The sequence below is a fragment of the Nycticebus coucang genome, chromosome 21 (genome assembly GCF_027406575.1).
Source record: "Nycticebus coucang isolate mNycCou1 chromosome 21, mNycCou1.pri, whole genome shotgun sequence".
Lineage (NCBI taxonomy): Eukaryota > Metazoa > Chordata > Mammalia > Primates > Lorisidae > Nycticebus > Nycticebus coucang.
Genome location: NC_069800.1, coordinates 53,739,464 through 53,755,914, shown reverse-complemented (window position 1 = coordinate 53,755,914; position 16,451 = coordinate 53,739,464). Strand labels below are relative to the sequence as shown.

The following is a 16,451-nucleotide window of genomic DNA, read 5'->3' as shown; positions in this document are numbered from 1 at the left end:
TTGAGCTTATGCAAATCTTTTAAAACTTTTTAATTTTCTGAGCTTTCTTCTATACTGTATAAAATCCTATAAAATTGTATTAAAATAGCATTGTAACTAAAAGAATGATTACCATGTATCTCCTCAGGTGCATAATAACCTACTGAAATTAGAAAAACAAGGCAGCACTTGTGGCTCAAAGGAGTAGGGTGCTGGCCCCATATCCTGCAGGTGGTGGGTTCAAACCCAGCCCCAGCCAAAAACTGCAAATAAATAAATAAAACAAAATCATTTAAAACAGAAATTTGGGGATGAGAATATTTTTAAATTATTTTGTAAGTTCAGCGTTTATGGCCACACTAGCCACATTATTCAGGCAAAGGTAAAACAAACATATAATAACTTAGATGGCTCAAATTTGTGCTCTGCTCACTAAAAGGTGACCAGATGCCATTTTACCATTGATAGAGTACCCTCAAATTCCACTCCCAGTGCAAATGTAGTTGCTCTGAATCCACCAGAATAAGCATGCCTGCATGTTATTATGGGAAATAGTGGAAAATTTCACAGGCTGACATCCAGAACGTCTGCGGTTCTTTTTCATATTTCTTTCTTCCTGCAAAGCAGTTATTAAACCAGAAGTTGGATTTTTTTAAAGCTGGAAATTTCCACTGTTTTTTTAACTAGTCTTCTTAAATGTAAATTGTAAAGTATTCTAAAAATCCAGCATGACAAAAAGAATGTTCAGGGGGAAAAAAGAATAAAAAGTACGTATCTTCAAATTAGAACAGGGGATTAAATTAAGGAGAGGGTCCCTCTTTCTGGGGGGGGGGGGAAGTGTCCAGAGAGATTATTAGGCAATTTAAGACTATACTAATTTAATATAGGCTGGGTGGTGTGGCTCACACCTATAATCCTAGGAGGAAGGATAGGAATAAGAAAGATTGGAATACAAGGGCCAAAGAGGCTGAGATGGTAGCTCACGCCTATAATCCTAACACTCTGGAGACCAAGCCAAGAGAATCCCTTGACATCAGGAGTTCATGACTAGACTCAACAAAAGCCAGACCTTGTCTCTATTAAAGTAAAAAAATTAGCCCACAGGGTAGCATGCACGTCTAGTCCCAGCTACTCGGTAGGCTGAAGCAGGATTGCTTGAGCCCAGGAGTCTGAGGTTGCACTGAGTTATAAGGATACCGCTGCACTGGAGCTTAGGTGACAGAGCAAGACTCTGTTTCAAAAATAATAATAATAATAATAAGGGTGGAGGAAGACCAAAGAAGGCAAAAGGAATTTCAAATTTAAATCACAAGATACCACTACACATCTACCAGAATGGTTAAAACTTAAAAAGAATATTAATACCAGGTATTGGTAAGGATGTAAAACAAACTTGGCTATGTTTTTGGTGAAAAAGGAAACTAGTACAAGCATTATGTTAAGTTTCCGTTTCTGGGCGGTGCCTGTGGCTCAAAGGAGTAGGGCGCTGGCCCCATGTGCCAGAGGTGGCAGGTTCAAACCCAGTCCCGGCCAAAAACTGCAAAAAAAAAAAAAAAGTTGCAGTTTCTTGTAAAATTAAACAGTTACTATAGATCCAGCAATTCTGCCTCCTGAGTATCTGTCCAAGAAAATGAAACCTTATGTTCACACCAAGACTTGTATTTATTTGGATATTTACAGTAGCTCTATTCATAATAGCTAATAGCCAGGAAAAACAAATATTGCCTAACTAATAAATGGATAAACAAATTGCGACATGGTGTCCTTATACAGTATTGTATATATACATACTGAGTAATAATATGAGAACAGAATTCCTAATACATGCAACAATGTGAATGAATCTCAGAGAACTGGGCTTAGAAAAGTTCATACAATATATCGTTTCAATTATATGAGACTTATACAAAATTCTAGAAAACACAATGCTACATAGTATACTGATATAAAGCTGATCAGCAGATAACTAACATCTTACTTAAGGCTTACACCCCAATATTGAGAACAAGACAAAGATGAATATACAGTAATGTACTAAAGTACTACCCACCACGATAAAGAACAAGAAAAGACAAACTGACTGAAAACAAAAACCAAAAATGTCTACATTCACAAACATGATCATCTAATGCATACAATCCTAGGCAAACTACATAAAAGATATTAAATTAAATCAATATAGCTGGGTGTGGTGGCTCACACCTGTAATCCCAGCACTCTGGGAGGCCAAGACGGGTGGAATGCCTGAGCTCACAGGTTCCAGACCAGCCTGAGCCAGAGGGAGACCCTCATCTCTTAAAAAAAATAGCCGGGGGCGGCGCCTGTGGCTCAGTCAGTGGGGCGCCGGCCCCATATACCGAGGGTGGCGGGTTCAAGCCCAGCCCCGGCCAAACTGCAACCAAAAAATAGCCGGGCGTTGTGGCGGGCGCCTGTAGTCCCAGCTGCTCGGGAGGCTGAGGCAAGAGAATCGCTTAAGCCCAGGAGTTGGGGGTTGCTGTGAGCTGTGTGAGGCCATGGCACTCTACCGAGGGCCATAAAGTGAGACTCTGTCTCTACAAAAAAAAAAAAAAAAAAAATAGCCGGGTGCTGGCTTGGCGCCTATAGCTGAGCCACTAGTGCTCCAGCCACGTACACCAGAGTTGGGAGGGTTTGAACCCAGCCCAGGTCTACCAAACAATGACAATTACAACAACAACAAAAACAAAAAATAGTGGGACGTTGTGGCAGGTGCCTGTAGTCCCAGCTACTTGGGAGGCTGAGGCAAGAGAAGTGCTTAAGCCCAAGAGTTGGAGGTTGCTGTGAACTGTGATGTCACAGCACTCTACTGAAGGAAACATAGTGAGATTCTGACTCAGAAAAAAAAAAAATAGCCGGGCATTGTGGCAGGTGCCTGTAGTCCCAGCTACTTGGGAGACTGAGCAAAGAGAATTGCTGGAGACCAAGAGTCTGAGGTTGCTGTGAGCTATGACACCCCTGCACTCTACCAAGGGCAAAAATTAACACAGGGATTAGAGAAATAGGCCATTTCCATACACTGCTGATGGATTTGTAAATTGATACAACCACTACCAGGAGCAAGTTATAGTATCTTTTTTACATTCATACTCCTTGACCCAGCATTCTACTTCCAGAAATGTACTTTACACAAAATATCAGAAGAGTGAAATATGTATGAGAATATTCACATGTAGGGCGGTGCCTGTGGCTCAGTGGGTAGGGCGCCCCATATACCGAGGGTGATGGGTTCAAACCCAGCCCCAGCCAACTAACTAAAACAGCAGTGGCAACTGCAACAAAAATAGCCAGGCATTGTGGCGGCACCTATCTACTTGGGAGGCTGAGGCAAGAGAATCACTTGACCTCAAGAGTTGGAGGTTGCTATGAGCTGTGACACTACGGCACTCTACCAAGAGTGACCAAGTGAGACTCTGTCTGGAAAAAAAAAAAAAAAAACAGATATATTTACTTATAGTTTGTCTTTAGTAATATGAAACTGGATAAATTATGATTTATCCATACTATGGAATACAGCGTAATCACTATAAATTTCTAGGCAGCTATGAATCATAGATATAAAACTATCTCCAAGGTCATTTTATTTTATTTTTTTTTTATTTTTTGAGACAGAAACTCAGAACCTGGGTAGAGTACCATGGCATCAAAGCTCACAGCAACCTCCAACTCCTGATTTTAAGTAATTCTCTCTTGCCTCAGCCTCCCAAGTAGCTGGCACCACGGGCGCCCACCACAACGCCTGGCCATTTTTTGGGTGTAGTTGTCATTGTCGTTTGGCGGGCCCAAGCCAGATTCTAACCCGCCTGCTCTGGTGTATGTGGCTGGTGCCTTAGCCACTTGACCTACAGGCATGGAGCCTCTACAGTCATTTTAAAAGTACAGTCCAGGGTGGCGCCTGTAGCTCAAGCAGCTAAGGTACCAGCCACATACACCAGAGCTGGCGGGTTCGAATCCAGCCCGAACCCACCAACAACAATGATTAACTACAACCAAAAAATAGCCGGGCACTGTAGCGGGCGCCTGTGGTCCCAGCTACCTGGGAGGCTGAGGCAAGAAAATCACTGAAGCGTAGGAGTTGGAGGTTACTGTGAGCTATGATACTACAACACCCTACCCAGGGCGAAAGCTTGAGGTTCTGTCTCTAAATAAATAAATAAATAAAGAAAAATAAAAGTACAGTCCAGTTATACAGGCATATTTATTTTATGAAAATTTATCAGGCTATATTTCTATACTTCCGTGAATGTATGCTATACACCAATATAAGGGGTTACCAAAAATATGGGAGAAATGCATTAAACTTAAAAGCTTTTAAGTATATGCCATTACACATATATGCCTGAACTAGGGTAACAATGGTTGCTTGTGGGAAGGAGGTAGCTAGAAGACAGATGGCTTACTTTCCACTGTATACTCTTTGGTACCTTTTAAATTTGCCCCATGCAGTGGCTCAGTGGGTAGGGTGCCAGCCCTATATACCGAGAGTGGCGTGTTCAAACCCAGTACCAGCCAAACTGCAACAAAAAAATAGCCGGGCATTGTGGCAGGCGCCTGTAGTCCCAGCTACTGGGGAGGCTAAGGCAAGAGAATCGCCTAAGCCCAGGAGTTGGAGGTTGCTGTGAGCTGTGTGATACTATGGTACTCTACCAAGGGTGATAAAGTGAGACTCTATCTCTACAAAAAAAAATAATAATAAAAATACATAAATAAATAAATTTGCGCCACGTACGCTCAATTATTTCAAAAAATACTTTTTAACTGAGACCATTTGCAACTATATGTCTGTATGAGTCAATATTTCCTTAATACACTGTAGAAATAAACTAGAAGTAGAGATGGAAAAATGTCTGAAAACCCAGACTACTAAATAATTTAATGTACATTAAGCCTACTATCCACGCATACAGGCACTCAAATTATAGCTTTCATTATTATAATCAATATTATTATCAAATCAATAAATGGTAGGTTTTCTGTGGTGCATCCAGTCAATGGAATTATTTTACAGCACTAAAAAGAAATGAGCTATCAGCCAATGAAGGAAGAGACACAGAGGAAACTTAAACGCAGTAGGTGAAACAAGCCAATGAAAAGGCTACCTACTATAAATCTAACTATATAACATCCTGGAAAAGGCAAAACTTTGGAGATAATAGAAAGATCGGTGGTCCCCAGAATTTAGTGCAAAGGAAAGATGAACAGGCAGAGCAGGGGGAGAGGAGAGCAAGAGGTGGGCAAAAACCTACATAATGGGTACATTGAACACTAATTGGTAGATGGGCAAAATTACAGCCCTGATTCAAGCTTTATAAATGCCCATCTAAACCAAAAACATTTGTATCTTCATAATATTTTAAAATTAAAAAAGAAAAAAGAAGCCAGGTGCAGTGGTTCACGCCTGTAATCCTAGCACTCTGGGAGGCCAAGGCCAGTGGATTGCTTGAGCTCACAGGTTCGAGACCAGCCTGAGCCAGAGCAAGACCTCATTTTAAAAATAGCTGGCGGGGGGCGGCGCCTGTGGCTCAGTGAGTAGAGCGCCGGCCCCATGTGCCAAGGGTGGCGGGTTCAGACCCGGCCCCGGCCAAACTGCAACAAAAAGAAAAAATAGCTGGGCGTTGTGGCGGGCGCCTGTAGTCCCAGCTGCTCAGGAGGCTGAGGCAAGAGAATCGCGTAAGCCCAAGAGTTAGAGGTTGCTGTGAGCCGTGTGACGCCACGGCACTCTACCCGAGGGCGGTACAGTGAGACTCTGTCTCTACAAAAAAAAAAAAAAAATAGCTGGCGGGGCGGCGCCTGTGGCTCAGTCAGTAGGGCGCAGGCCCCATATACCGAGGGTGGCGGGTTCAAACCCGGCCCCAGCCAAACTGCAACCAAAAAATAGCTGGGCCTTGTGGCGGGTGCCTGTAGTCCCAGCTGCTCGGGAGGCTGAGGCAAGAGAATCGCTTAAGCCCAGCAGTTGGAGGTTGCTGTGAGCTGTGTGATGCCATGGCACTCTACCGAGGGCCATAAAGTGAGACTCTGTCTCCACAAAAAAAAAAAAAAAAAAAAAAAAATAGCTGGCGGTTGGGGTGACCCCTGTGGCTCAAAGGAGTAGGGCGTCAGCCCCATATGCCGGAAGTTGGGGGTTCAAGCCCAGCCCTGGCCAAAAACTACAAAAAAAAAAAAAAAAAAAATAGCTGGCAGCTGGTCCAAAGGTAGTGAGTTATATCACATCATTGTTCACAGTCAGTTACAGATTGAACTCCTTGCTCTACTCTTTCCCCCCTCTCACTACTGCACTTGACCAGTCTTTAAAAAAAAATAAAAAATAGGGCGGCGCCTGTGGCTCAGTGAGTAGGGCGCCGGCCCCATATGCCGAGGGTGGCGGGTTCAAACCCAGCCCCAGCCAAACTGCAACCAAAAAATAGCCGGGCGCCTGTAGTCCCAGCTGCTCGGGAGGCTGAGGCAAGAGAATCGCGTAAGCCCAAGAGTTAAGAGGTTGCTGTGAGCTGTGTGATGCCATGGCACTCTACCGAGGGCGGCACAGTGAGACTCTGTCTCTACAAAAAATAAATAAATAAAAAAATAAAAAATAGGCTCGGCACCTATGGCTCAATTGGCTAAGGCGCCAGCCACATACACCTGAACTGGCAGGTTCAAATCCAGCCTGGGCCTGCCAAACGACAATGACGGCTGCAACCAAAAAATAGCCGGGCGTTGTAGCGGCACCTGTAGTCCCAGCTACTTGGGAGGCGGAAGCAGGAGAATTGATGAGCCCAGGAGGTGGAGGTTGCTGTGAGCTGTGATGCCACAGCGTTCTACCCAGGGTAACAGCTTGAGGCTCTGTCTCAAAAAAAAAATAAAATAGCCTGATGGAGGTGGGACCGGGTGCAATGGCTTGCGCCTGTAATCCTAGCATTTGGGAGGCCAAGGCAGGTGAATTGCCTGAGCTCACGAGTTCAAGACCAACCTGAGCAAGGGCAAGACTCGGTCTCTAAAAAACAGCCTGTGGCTCAGTCGGTAGGGCGCCGGCCCCATATACCGAGGGTGGCGGGTTCAAACCTGGCCCTGGCTGAACTGCAACCAAAAAATAGCTAGGCATTGTGGCGGGCGCCTGTAGTCCCAGCTGCTCGGGAGGCTGAGGCAAGAGAATCGCTTAAGCCCAAGAGTTAGAGGTTGCTGTGAGTTGTGTGATGCCATGGCACTCTACTGAGGGCTATAAAGTGAAATTCTGTCTCTACAAAAAAAAAAAAAAAACAGCCAGGCCCTGTGACGGGCGCCAGTAGTCCCAGCTACCTGGGAGGCTGAGGCAAGATAATCGCATGAACCCAAGAGTTTGAGGTTGCAGTGAGCAGTGATGCTACCGCACTCTAACAAGAGTGACAAAGTAAGACTCTTTCTTAAAAAAATAAAATAAAATATGGCGGTGCCTGTGGCTGAGTAGGGCGCCAGCCCCATATACCGAAGGTGGCAGGTTCAAACCTGGCCCCAGCCAAACCGCAACAAAAAAATAGCCAGGTGTTGTGGCAAGTGCCTGTAGTCCCAGCTACTTGGGAGGCTGAGGCAAGAGAATCACCTAAGCCCAGGAGTTGGAGGTTGCTGTGAGCTGTGTGACGCCACAGCACTCTACCAAAGGCAATAAAGTGAGACTCTGTCTCTAAAAAAAAAAAAGAAAAAGAAAAAATTAAATTAAATTAAAATATGAGATATAGAAGGTTCTCCAAGTTCTTTTAATAACTGAAAATAGGGCTGCTCCTGTGGCTCAGTGGGTAGGGCACCAGCCCATATACCAAGGGTGGCAGGTTCAAACCCAGCCCCAGCCAAACTGCAACAAAAAAATAGCTGGACGTTGTGGCAGGCACCTGTAGCTACTTAGGAGGCTGAGGCAAGAGAATAGCCTAAGCCCAGGAGTTGGAGGTTGCTGTGAGCTGTGATACCACAGCACTCTACTAAGGGCAACAAAGTGAAATTCAGTCTGTAAAAAAATAAATAACAAAATAGTGGCAACCCATTATGCTCCCTTTTGTTAATTAAAAATAAAGAGAGCCGGGCACGGTGGCTGACGCCTGTAATCCCAGCACTGTGGGAGGCTAAGGAGGGAGAATTGCTTGAGCTCAGGAGTTCGAGACTCGCCTGAGCGACAGTGAGACCCCGACTCATGAAAAAAATGGAAAAACCCAGACAGGTGCCACGGCCAGCACTTGGAATCCCAGCAGCTTCCGGAGGCTGAGGCAGCAGGGTGCCCGCAGCCCAAGTCTGAGGCAGCCCTCAGTCTGAGGTTGCTACCACGCCCACTGCCCTCTGCTCAGGGGCATAGGGTGGGACCCTGTCTCAACAAGACAATAAAAGGGCGGCGCCTGTGGCTCAGTCGGTAAGGCGCCGGCCCTATATACAGAGAGTGGCGGGTTCAAATCCGACCCGGCTGAACTGCAAACCAAAAAATAGCTGGGCGTTGTGGCAGGCGCCTGTAGTCCCAGCTACTCAGGAGGCTGAGGCAGGAGAATCCCTTAAGCCCAGGAGTTGGAGGTTGCTGTGAGCTGTGTGAGGCCATGACACGCTATGGAGGGCCATAAAGTGAGACTCTGTCTCTACAAAAAAAAAAAAAAAAAAAGTTAAGAAATAAAAAATAAGCAACAAAATAAAATTAAAAAAATAAAAAATAAAGAGAAAGGAGGAACGACTAGGAAAAATGAAAATGAGCAAGATACATGATCACATGCAACGAATGTCCTTTAACAACAATAGGAGCTCCTATAGTCCCAGCTACTCAGGAGGCTGAGGCAAGAGAATCGCCTAAGCCCAGGAGTTGGAGGTTGCTGGGATCTGTGACGCCACAGCACTCTACCAAGGGCGATAAAGTGAGGCTCTGTCTCTAAATAAATAAATAAAAATAAAAAATACTAGCTTGGCCAGGTGTGGTGGCTCACATCTATAATCCTAGCACTCTAGGAGGCTGAGGCGAGTGGATTGCTTCAGCTCAGGAGTTCCAGACCAGCCTGAACAAGAAGAAAACCTCATCTTTACCAAAAACAGAAAACCTAGCTGGTCATGGTGACACATGTATACTCTGGCTTCTCTTCAGATCGCTTAAATCTTTTGCCTTTTACTAAAGATTTCCATGGAGAGGAGCATAGTGACACATATGTATAAGTCCCAGCTACTTGGAAGGCATAGGAAGATTGCTCAAGCCCAAGAGTTTGAGGTTGTTATGAGCTATTATGATACTCCAGTACTCTACCCAAGGCAACAGAGTAAGACTCTGCCAAAAAAAAAAAAAAAAAAGAAAGAAAGAAAGAAAAGAAAAGAAAAAGAAAAAGAAAGGGTTGAATTCTAGGTCAGGAATAGTGGCTCACACCAGTAATTCTAGCACTGTGGAAGGCCACGGCCACCAGAGAATGCTTAACCTCAGGAGTTCAAGACCAGCCTGAGCAAGAGGGAGACCTAGACTCTGTCTCTACAAAAAAAAAATAAATAAATAAAATGTATATATATATACATATATATGTATATATACATATATATATGTATATATATATACACACAGAGAGAGAGAGAGAGAGAGAGAGAGAGAGAGAAATAAGCCTGTGGTGAACACCTGTAGTCCCAGCTACTTGGGAGGCTAAGGCAGGAAGACTACTTGAACCCAGGAGTTTGAGACTGCTGAGAACTAGGCTAATACACTATAGCCTGAGGCAACAGAGGAAGACACTACTCAAGGGAAAAAAAAAAAAAAGCTGAATTCTAGAAACTTTCTTTTTTTTTTTTTTTGTAGAGATGGAGTCTCACTTTATGGCCCTCGGTAGAGTGCTGTGACCTCACACAGCTCACAGCAACCTCCAACTCCTGGGCTTAAGCGATTCTCTTGCCTCAGCCTCCCGAGTAGCTGGGACTACAGGCGCCCACCACAATGCCCGGCTATTTTTTTTTTTTGGTTGCAGTTTGGCTGGGGCCAGGTTTGAACCCGCCACCCTCGGTATATAGGGCTGGCGCCTTACCAACTGAGCCACAGGCGCCGCCCATGAATTCTAGAAACTTTCACATCCTAATACCAGGTATTCTGAGGGGCCTAAAATGAATATAATTAACAAAATAGTTGATTTTAAAAGTTTATGAGGCTCAGCGCCTGTGGCTCAAGCAGCTAAGGCTCCAGCCATATACACCTGAGCTGGTGGGTTCAAATCCACCCAGGCCCGCCAAACAACATTGATGGCTGCAACCAAATAATAGCAGGGCGTTGTGGCGGGCGCCTGTAGTCCCAGCTGCTCGGGAGGCTGAGGCAAGAGAATCGCGTAAGCCCAAGAGTTAGAGGTTGTTGTGAGCCGTGTAACGCCACGGCAGTCTACCCGAGGGCGGTACAGTGAGACTCTGTCTCTCTAAAAAAATAATAATAATAATAATAATAATCCATTTCACTGACGATAGATAGCTTTACTAAACTTAACTGCCAAAATTTTTAAAAATTGTACTATATTTTCTTTTTTTTTTTTTTTTTTTTGAGACAGTCTCATTTTGTCGCCCTGGGTAGAGTGCTGTGGTGTCACAGTTCACAGCAACTTCCAACTCTTGGGCTTAAGTGATTCTATTGCCTCAGCCTCCTGAGTAGCTGGGACTATAGGTGCCCGCCACAATGCCCAGCTGTTTTTTGGTTGCAGTTGTCATTGTGGTTTAACAGGCTCTGGCCAGGTTCAAAACTGCCAGCTTCGGTGTATTTGGCCAGCGCCCTACTCACTGAGCTACAGAGGCAGAGCCCAACTCCTGGCTATTTTGTTGTTATTTTGTGGGAGGTTTGGTTTGTTTGTTTTTTTTGGAGACAGAGTCTCAAGCTGTCGCCGGGTAGAGTGCCATGAGTGTCACAGATCACGGTAACCCCCAACTCCCAGACTTAAGCGATTCTCTTGCATCAGCCTCCCAAGTAGCTGGGATTACAGGTGTTTTTTGGTTGTAGTTGTCACTGTTGTTTGGTGGCCCGGGCTGGATTCGAACCCGCCAGCTCTGGTATATGTGGCTGACGCCCTAGCGCTTGAGCTACAGGCACTGAGCATTATTGTTGTTGTTGTTGTTACAGTTGTTTTTTTCAGCTGGTTCAGGCCTGGTTTGAACCCGCCAGCTCCAGTAATTGTGGCTGGTACTCTAGCTGTACAGTATTTTTTTACACCAGAAAGAAGAGGGTTGATAATTGTCTCTTTCTCACTCTCTCTCTCACATAAACACACATTACCTACTTACATCATATACTATAGAACTATAGTTCAAAGTCATCCTGTCCACAAATTCTTTATGATGAGTCAGCACTAAAAGCTATATCCACACAACCATCAGCTGGTATAAAGACCTTAATTAATGTTTGATCAAGGAAATTTAAATGAAAGATCGGGCGGTGCCTGTGGCTCAGTCAGTAAGGCGCCGGCCCCATATACCAAGGGTGGCAGGTTCAAACCCGGCCCCAGCCAAACTGCAACCAAAAAATAGCCGGGCGTTGTGGCGGACACCTGTAGTCCCAGCTGCTCGGGAGGCTGAGGCAAGAGAATCGCTTAAGCCCAGGAGTTGGAGGTTGCTGTGAGCTGTGTAATGCCATGGCACTCCACCGAGAGCCATAAAGTGAGACTCTGTCTCTATTAAAAAAAAAAAAAAAAAGAAAGATCATACTACCCATCTATATAATGCTCTAAGTTTATACAATTTTCTAACATAAGGAACCCTGGAAGTAGTGTACCCCTTTGTTTAATTAAATTTAGAAAAAGAGAAATTAATTTGCCCAAAACTTACAATACAAGCTTAAAAATTATTCTCAACTCTTCATTGGTAAGTATTCTTTTCAAAGTAACAAGCTAACAAATTATATTTATCAGATACCAGAAGGGAAAAATAATTTTAAGGTTTTCAGACATTCTTGTTTTAATCAAAGTTCTGTTTTGAAACTGAGCATATGATTACATTGCTCCTTTCCACTAATGGCAATTAGCTTTCGTTTATAAAAATGTCAGTTTAGGACATTTAGATTATGAATAACATTTGTTCTCAAAGTAAAAATAATTTGGCTTTAGATTTCATTTAAACCAAAGAGCAAAGAATAGTTACTCCAAAAGTCCCCGGTTTTTGTTGTTAAAACTCTTTCTTCCTCCTCCCCATGCTTTCTCCTCTTTTGTACTGAAGTTCTCAAATGCATGAGATGGAGGAACAATACCACAATACAACTGCAGGCTTCCTGCCTACAAGTCAGTCATTATTCTTAAGACTTGAGAACTTTGAAAATGCTGCTTAGGTTGCTTTGAAATTCCTTCTTTCAGATTTTTCCCTCCTCCATGGAACATCAATTTAAAAGAATGACTTCAAAAATGTTTTGATGTACCAAATCAAAATTCTCTAAGGAAACTAAAAAAGCCAGCCTTAGATATGAAGGTGAGATGTAAATGCCTGAAGTTTGGCAAACGCCAATCTAGAAGTACAGTACAAAAAGTATATTTCTGACTAAGTATAAAAAGTAATCTTTTTCCTATGTATAAATTAAGCCTACTTCCATAATCATATATGGACAGTATCTCAACATTAAAGACTACAACATTATGATCACTTTTAACAATACCATTTGAAGATCTAAAGGTCTCAAACTATACCAAACCGAAGAGAAAAGAACTAAGTCAATTATTATTGATTTAAAGACAATTTCACAGCAGGGCACAGCGGTGCATGTCTGTAATCCTAGCACACTGGGAGGCCAAGGCAGGTGGACTGCTTGAGCTCACAAGTTTAAGACCAGACTGGGCCAAAGTGAGACCCCTAAGAGTTTGAGGCAAGAGGCTCACTTGATCCCAGGAGTCGGAGGTTGCTGTGAACTATGACACCACAGAACTCTACCCCGCTTGAGACTCGGTCTAAGGAAGGAAAGAAGGGAGGGAGAAAGGGAAGGAGGAAGGGAGGGAGGGAAAGAAGGAAGGAGGGAAGGAAGGAAGGAAAGAAATTTCACACTAAAATGAAGCATATTCATTTATTTTAAGAAGTTGTTCGGGCAGCCCAGTGGGTAGGGAATCAGCCACATACACCCAGGCTGGTGGGTTTGAACCAGGCCAAAGACAACTGCAACAAAAAAATAGCCAAGCTGGGGCGCCGGCCCCATATGCCGAGGGTGGCGGGTTCAAACCCAGCCCTGGCCAAATTGCAAAAAAAAAATAGCCAATAGCCCATAGCTCAGTAGGTACGGTGCCGGCCACATACACAAAGGCTGGTAGGTTTTTCAAACCCAGCCCAGGCCAGCAACAACAATGACAACTGCAACAACACAAAAGAAAATAGCTGGTGTTGTAGGGGGCGCCTGTAGTCTCAGCTACTTGGGAGGCTGAGACAAGAGAATGGCCTAAGCCCAAGAGTTTGAGGTTGCTGTGAGCTGTGACACCACGTAATCAGGGCGACAGCTTGAGACTCTGTCTCAAAAAAAAAATAATAATAATAATAATAATAATAGCTGGGCGTTGTGGCAGAAGAATCGCTTAAACCCAAGAGTTGGAGACTGCTGTGAGCTGTGATGCCACAGCACTTCTACCCAGGGCGACAGCTTGAGACTATTTCAAAAAAAAAAAAAAAAAAAAAAGTTGTTGAGGACAAAAAAAACAAACAAACAAAAAAAAAAAACAACAGCATCAGTCACCTGAAAATCTGAGGAATTTCCTACTTCCTCTGACCATAATTGTATGGTAGTAGCACTTACTAATAAACTTATTAGGTTGTTGAGACAAACAATGGAATAGTTCAGTAGTTCAATGGAACTACCCACGTGTGGGGAGGTGAGCAATAAATTATCTGCCTAGCCCAATATGGGTTCTTTTTTTAAAAGGCAAAAGCATTAAAAATATAAGGTTCATAAAAAACTCGTTAAACTGTTACAGTAAGTATAAATGTTTCCAAAGCTTCTAACACCTCTAACAACAAAAAAAAAACTAATTGATTTTAAACAGTATTTAATAAAGCCTAATCCCAGTACAACAAAATAATTTAGCTAGTCCCCTGGAGTTTGTTATAATGGGATTTAACCTGTATACTCAACATTCAATTAACCATAAGGCTTATCCTAATTGAGGATTATGCTGACTTCTGCAGTCCTTTCCCATCTATCCATCTACCACTTCAACTCAGCTGCCCTAGCTACCAAAAGCAAACCCCCAGGGAGCAGATCATCCATTACTATGTGATACCCAGGCCAATATTCCTTTTTCATCATTATGTGGATAATCAAGAGTTAAATTAGTAATCTAGTCAGCCTTCATAGGACAGCAGACAGAAAAAGTCACATCCTTTCCTGGATCATACCAAAAAAAAAAAAAAAAAAAAAGCCAAACAAAAGGCTCAGCGCCCATAGCTCAAGCAGCTAAGACACCAGCCACATTCACCAGAACTGGTGGGTTCGAATCCAGCCCGAGACGGCCAAACGTTAATGACAACTACAACCAAAAACTAGCCAGGCATTGTGGCAGGCACCTGTAGTCCCTGCTACTTGGGAGCTTGAGGCAAGAGAGTCACTTAAGGCCAGGAGTTGGAGGTTGCTGTGAGCTGTGATGCCACAGCACCTACCCAGCTTTAGGCTGTCTCGAGGAAAAAAAAAAAAAGAAAGAAAAGAAAAAGCGAACGGGCGTCCCTGTGGCTCAAAGGAGTAAGGCACCAGCCCCATATGCCGGAGGTGGTGGGTTCAAACTCAGCCCCAGCCAAAAACTGCAAAAAAAAAGCGAAACAAAAAAACACTCGTCCACCTGCTCTTAGACTATCCTTTTGAATAGGTGAAACCTGTTTGCCAATTAGGTAGACCCCTTTCCTTTGCCTCTAGGTCACAAAGCTTACTACACAGTGAAATAAACCTTTTATTACTGCTCCTGCTGTAAACTGACCTTGGCCAGCAGTGCCTACCAAAAACTGAGTAGCCACTTACAAAGTTGGGTACTGGCAGTATATAGTCTAAGAAGATTATCCAGTTTGTGACTAAATCAGCCTTCTAAACACCCCAAGTCTTTTTTTCTACTCCTACTGTCTATCTTCTGGCCATTTTCCTGTCCATTTAGCAGCTCTCCACCAGAAGGTAGGAAAAGGAAAGGCAATTCAATTCAAGTCAATTCCATCACTTGGTAGGGGGGTTGAAAATAAGGTTAGGCTGGTGATAATTTCGTCCTTAACCCAAAATAATCTCCCAGAAACTCTATCAGAAAAACAACAGACCAAATGAATTTACCCAGTAAAAATAGTAACAAGCTGATAGAATAAGCCTCATTACAACAGTGCCCCCTCCTCTACCTTAACTGTGAAATGTTTATTTTATAATCCCCTCCCCCACCCCAAAAAACACTCAGAAGATGACAGAAAATGCCTACATTTTACTGCAGCATTCAATTCTAAAGCTATCTCTGAGAATCTAAACTTTCAGTCACCTTTTTCTTCCAATCTGTTGTGGTATGAGAAAAAAGAAAAACCTAACAATTGCAATCAGTGTAACCTGGCTTATTGTACCCTCAATGAATCCCCAACAATAAAAAAAAAAAAAAAAAAGGCAGCGCCCGTGGCTCAGTGAGTAGGGCGCTGGCCCCATATGCTGAGGGTGGCGGGTTCAAACCCAGCCCCGGCCAAACTGCAACAAAAAAATAGCCGGGTGTTGTGGCGGGCGCCTGTAGTCCCAGCTGCTCGGGAGGCTGAGGCAAGAGAATCGCGTAAGCCCAAGAGTTAGAGGTTGCTGTGAGCCGTGTGACGCCACAGCACTCTACCCGAGGGCGGTACAGTGAGACTCTTGTCTCTACAAAAAAAAAAAAAAAAAAAAAAAAGTTTATCTATTTCAAAAAAAAAAAAAAAGAAAAAGTTAATAAATTCAATACTAATTTTCTGCTCCCAGAGCTTTAAACCACTCAAAAATACATAGAAGAGGTGGCACCAGCCACATACACCTGAGCTGGTGGGTTTGAATCCAGCGCTGGCTGCCAAACAACAATGACAGCTGCAACCAAAAATACATAAAATAGTTAACAGTTCAAACTAAAATGCTACAGATAATTTCTAGTTTAACCTATGAGAAACTACAGTACCTCTTTCAATCATGATCAACTCTTGTTTTTCTTGTCCTATGTAGCATTAACAGAGTAACAATTGCATTAAATTGTGGTTTATTTGCTGCCTATACCAACAACCATAGGAGGCTATAGTCATTCTAAAATTGCAACAAGGCTCGGTGCCTGTGGCTCAAGCAGCTAAGGCACCAACCATATACACCTGAGCTGACGGGTTCAAATCCACCTGGGCCCGCCAAACAACAATGACGGGTGCAACCAAAAAATAGCCGGGCATCGTGGGGGGGCCTGTAGTCCCAGCTACTTGGGAGGTGGAGGCAGGAGAATTGCTTGAGCCCAGGAGTTGGAGGTTGCTGTGAGGTATAATGCTCAAAAAATAAAAAAATAAAATTGCAACAAATTAAAAGTTTTCAGAAGAACTCTATATCCTGCAACCAAGTTTTGAAA

At 43.6% G+C, this 16,451-nt stretch overlaps 1 protein-coding gene and 1 pseudogene across 13 annotated transcripts in view; one reads left to right on the top strand and one right to left on the bottom strand.

Moving 5' to 3' along the window:
* The window catches only part of NCOA3 (nuclear receptor coactivator 3), a 130,731-nt gene that overhangs the window by 103,482 nt on the left and 10,798 nt on the right, over positions 1–16,451 (bottom strand). The window lies entirely within an intron of this gene.
* LOC128574431 (uncharacterized) lies at positions 9,033–9,138 on the top strand (annotated as a pseudogene).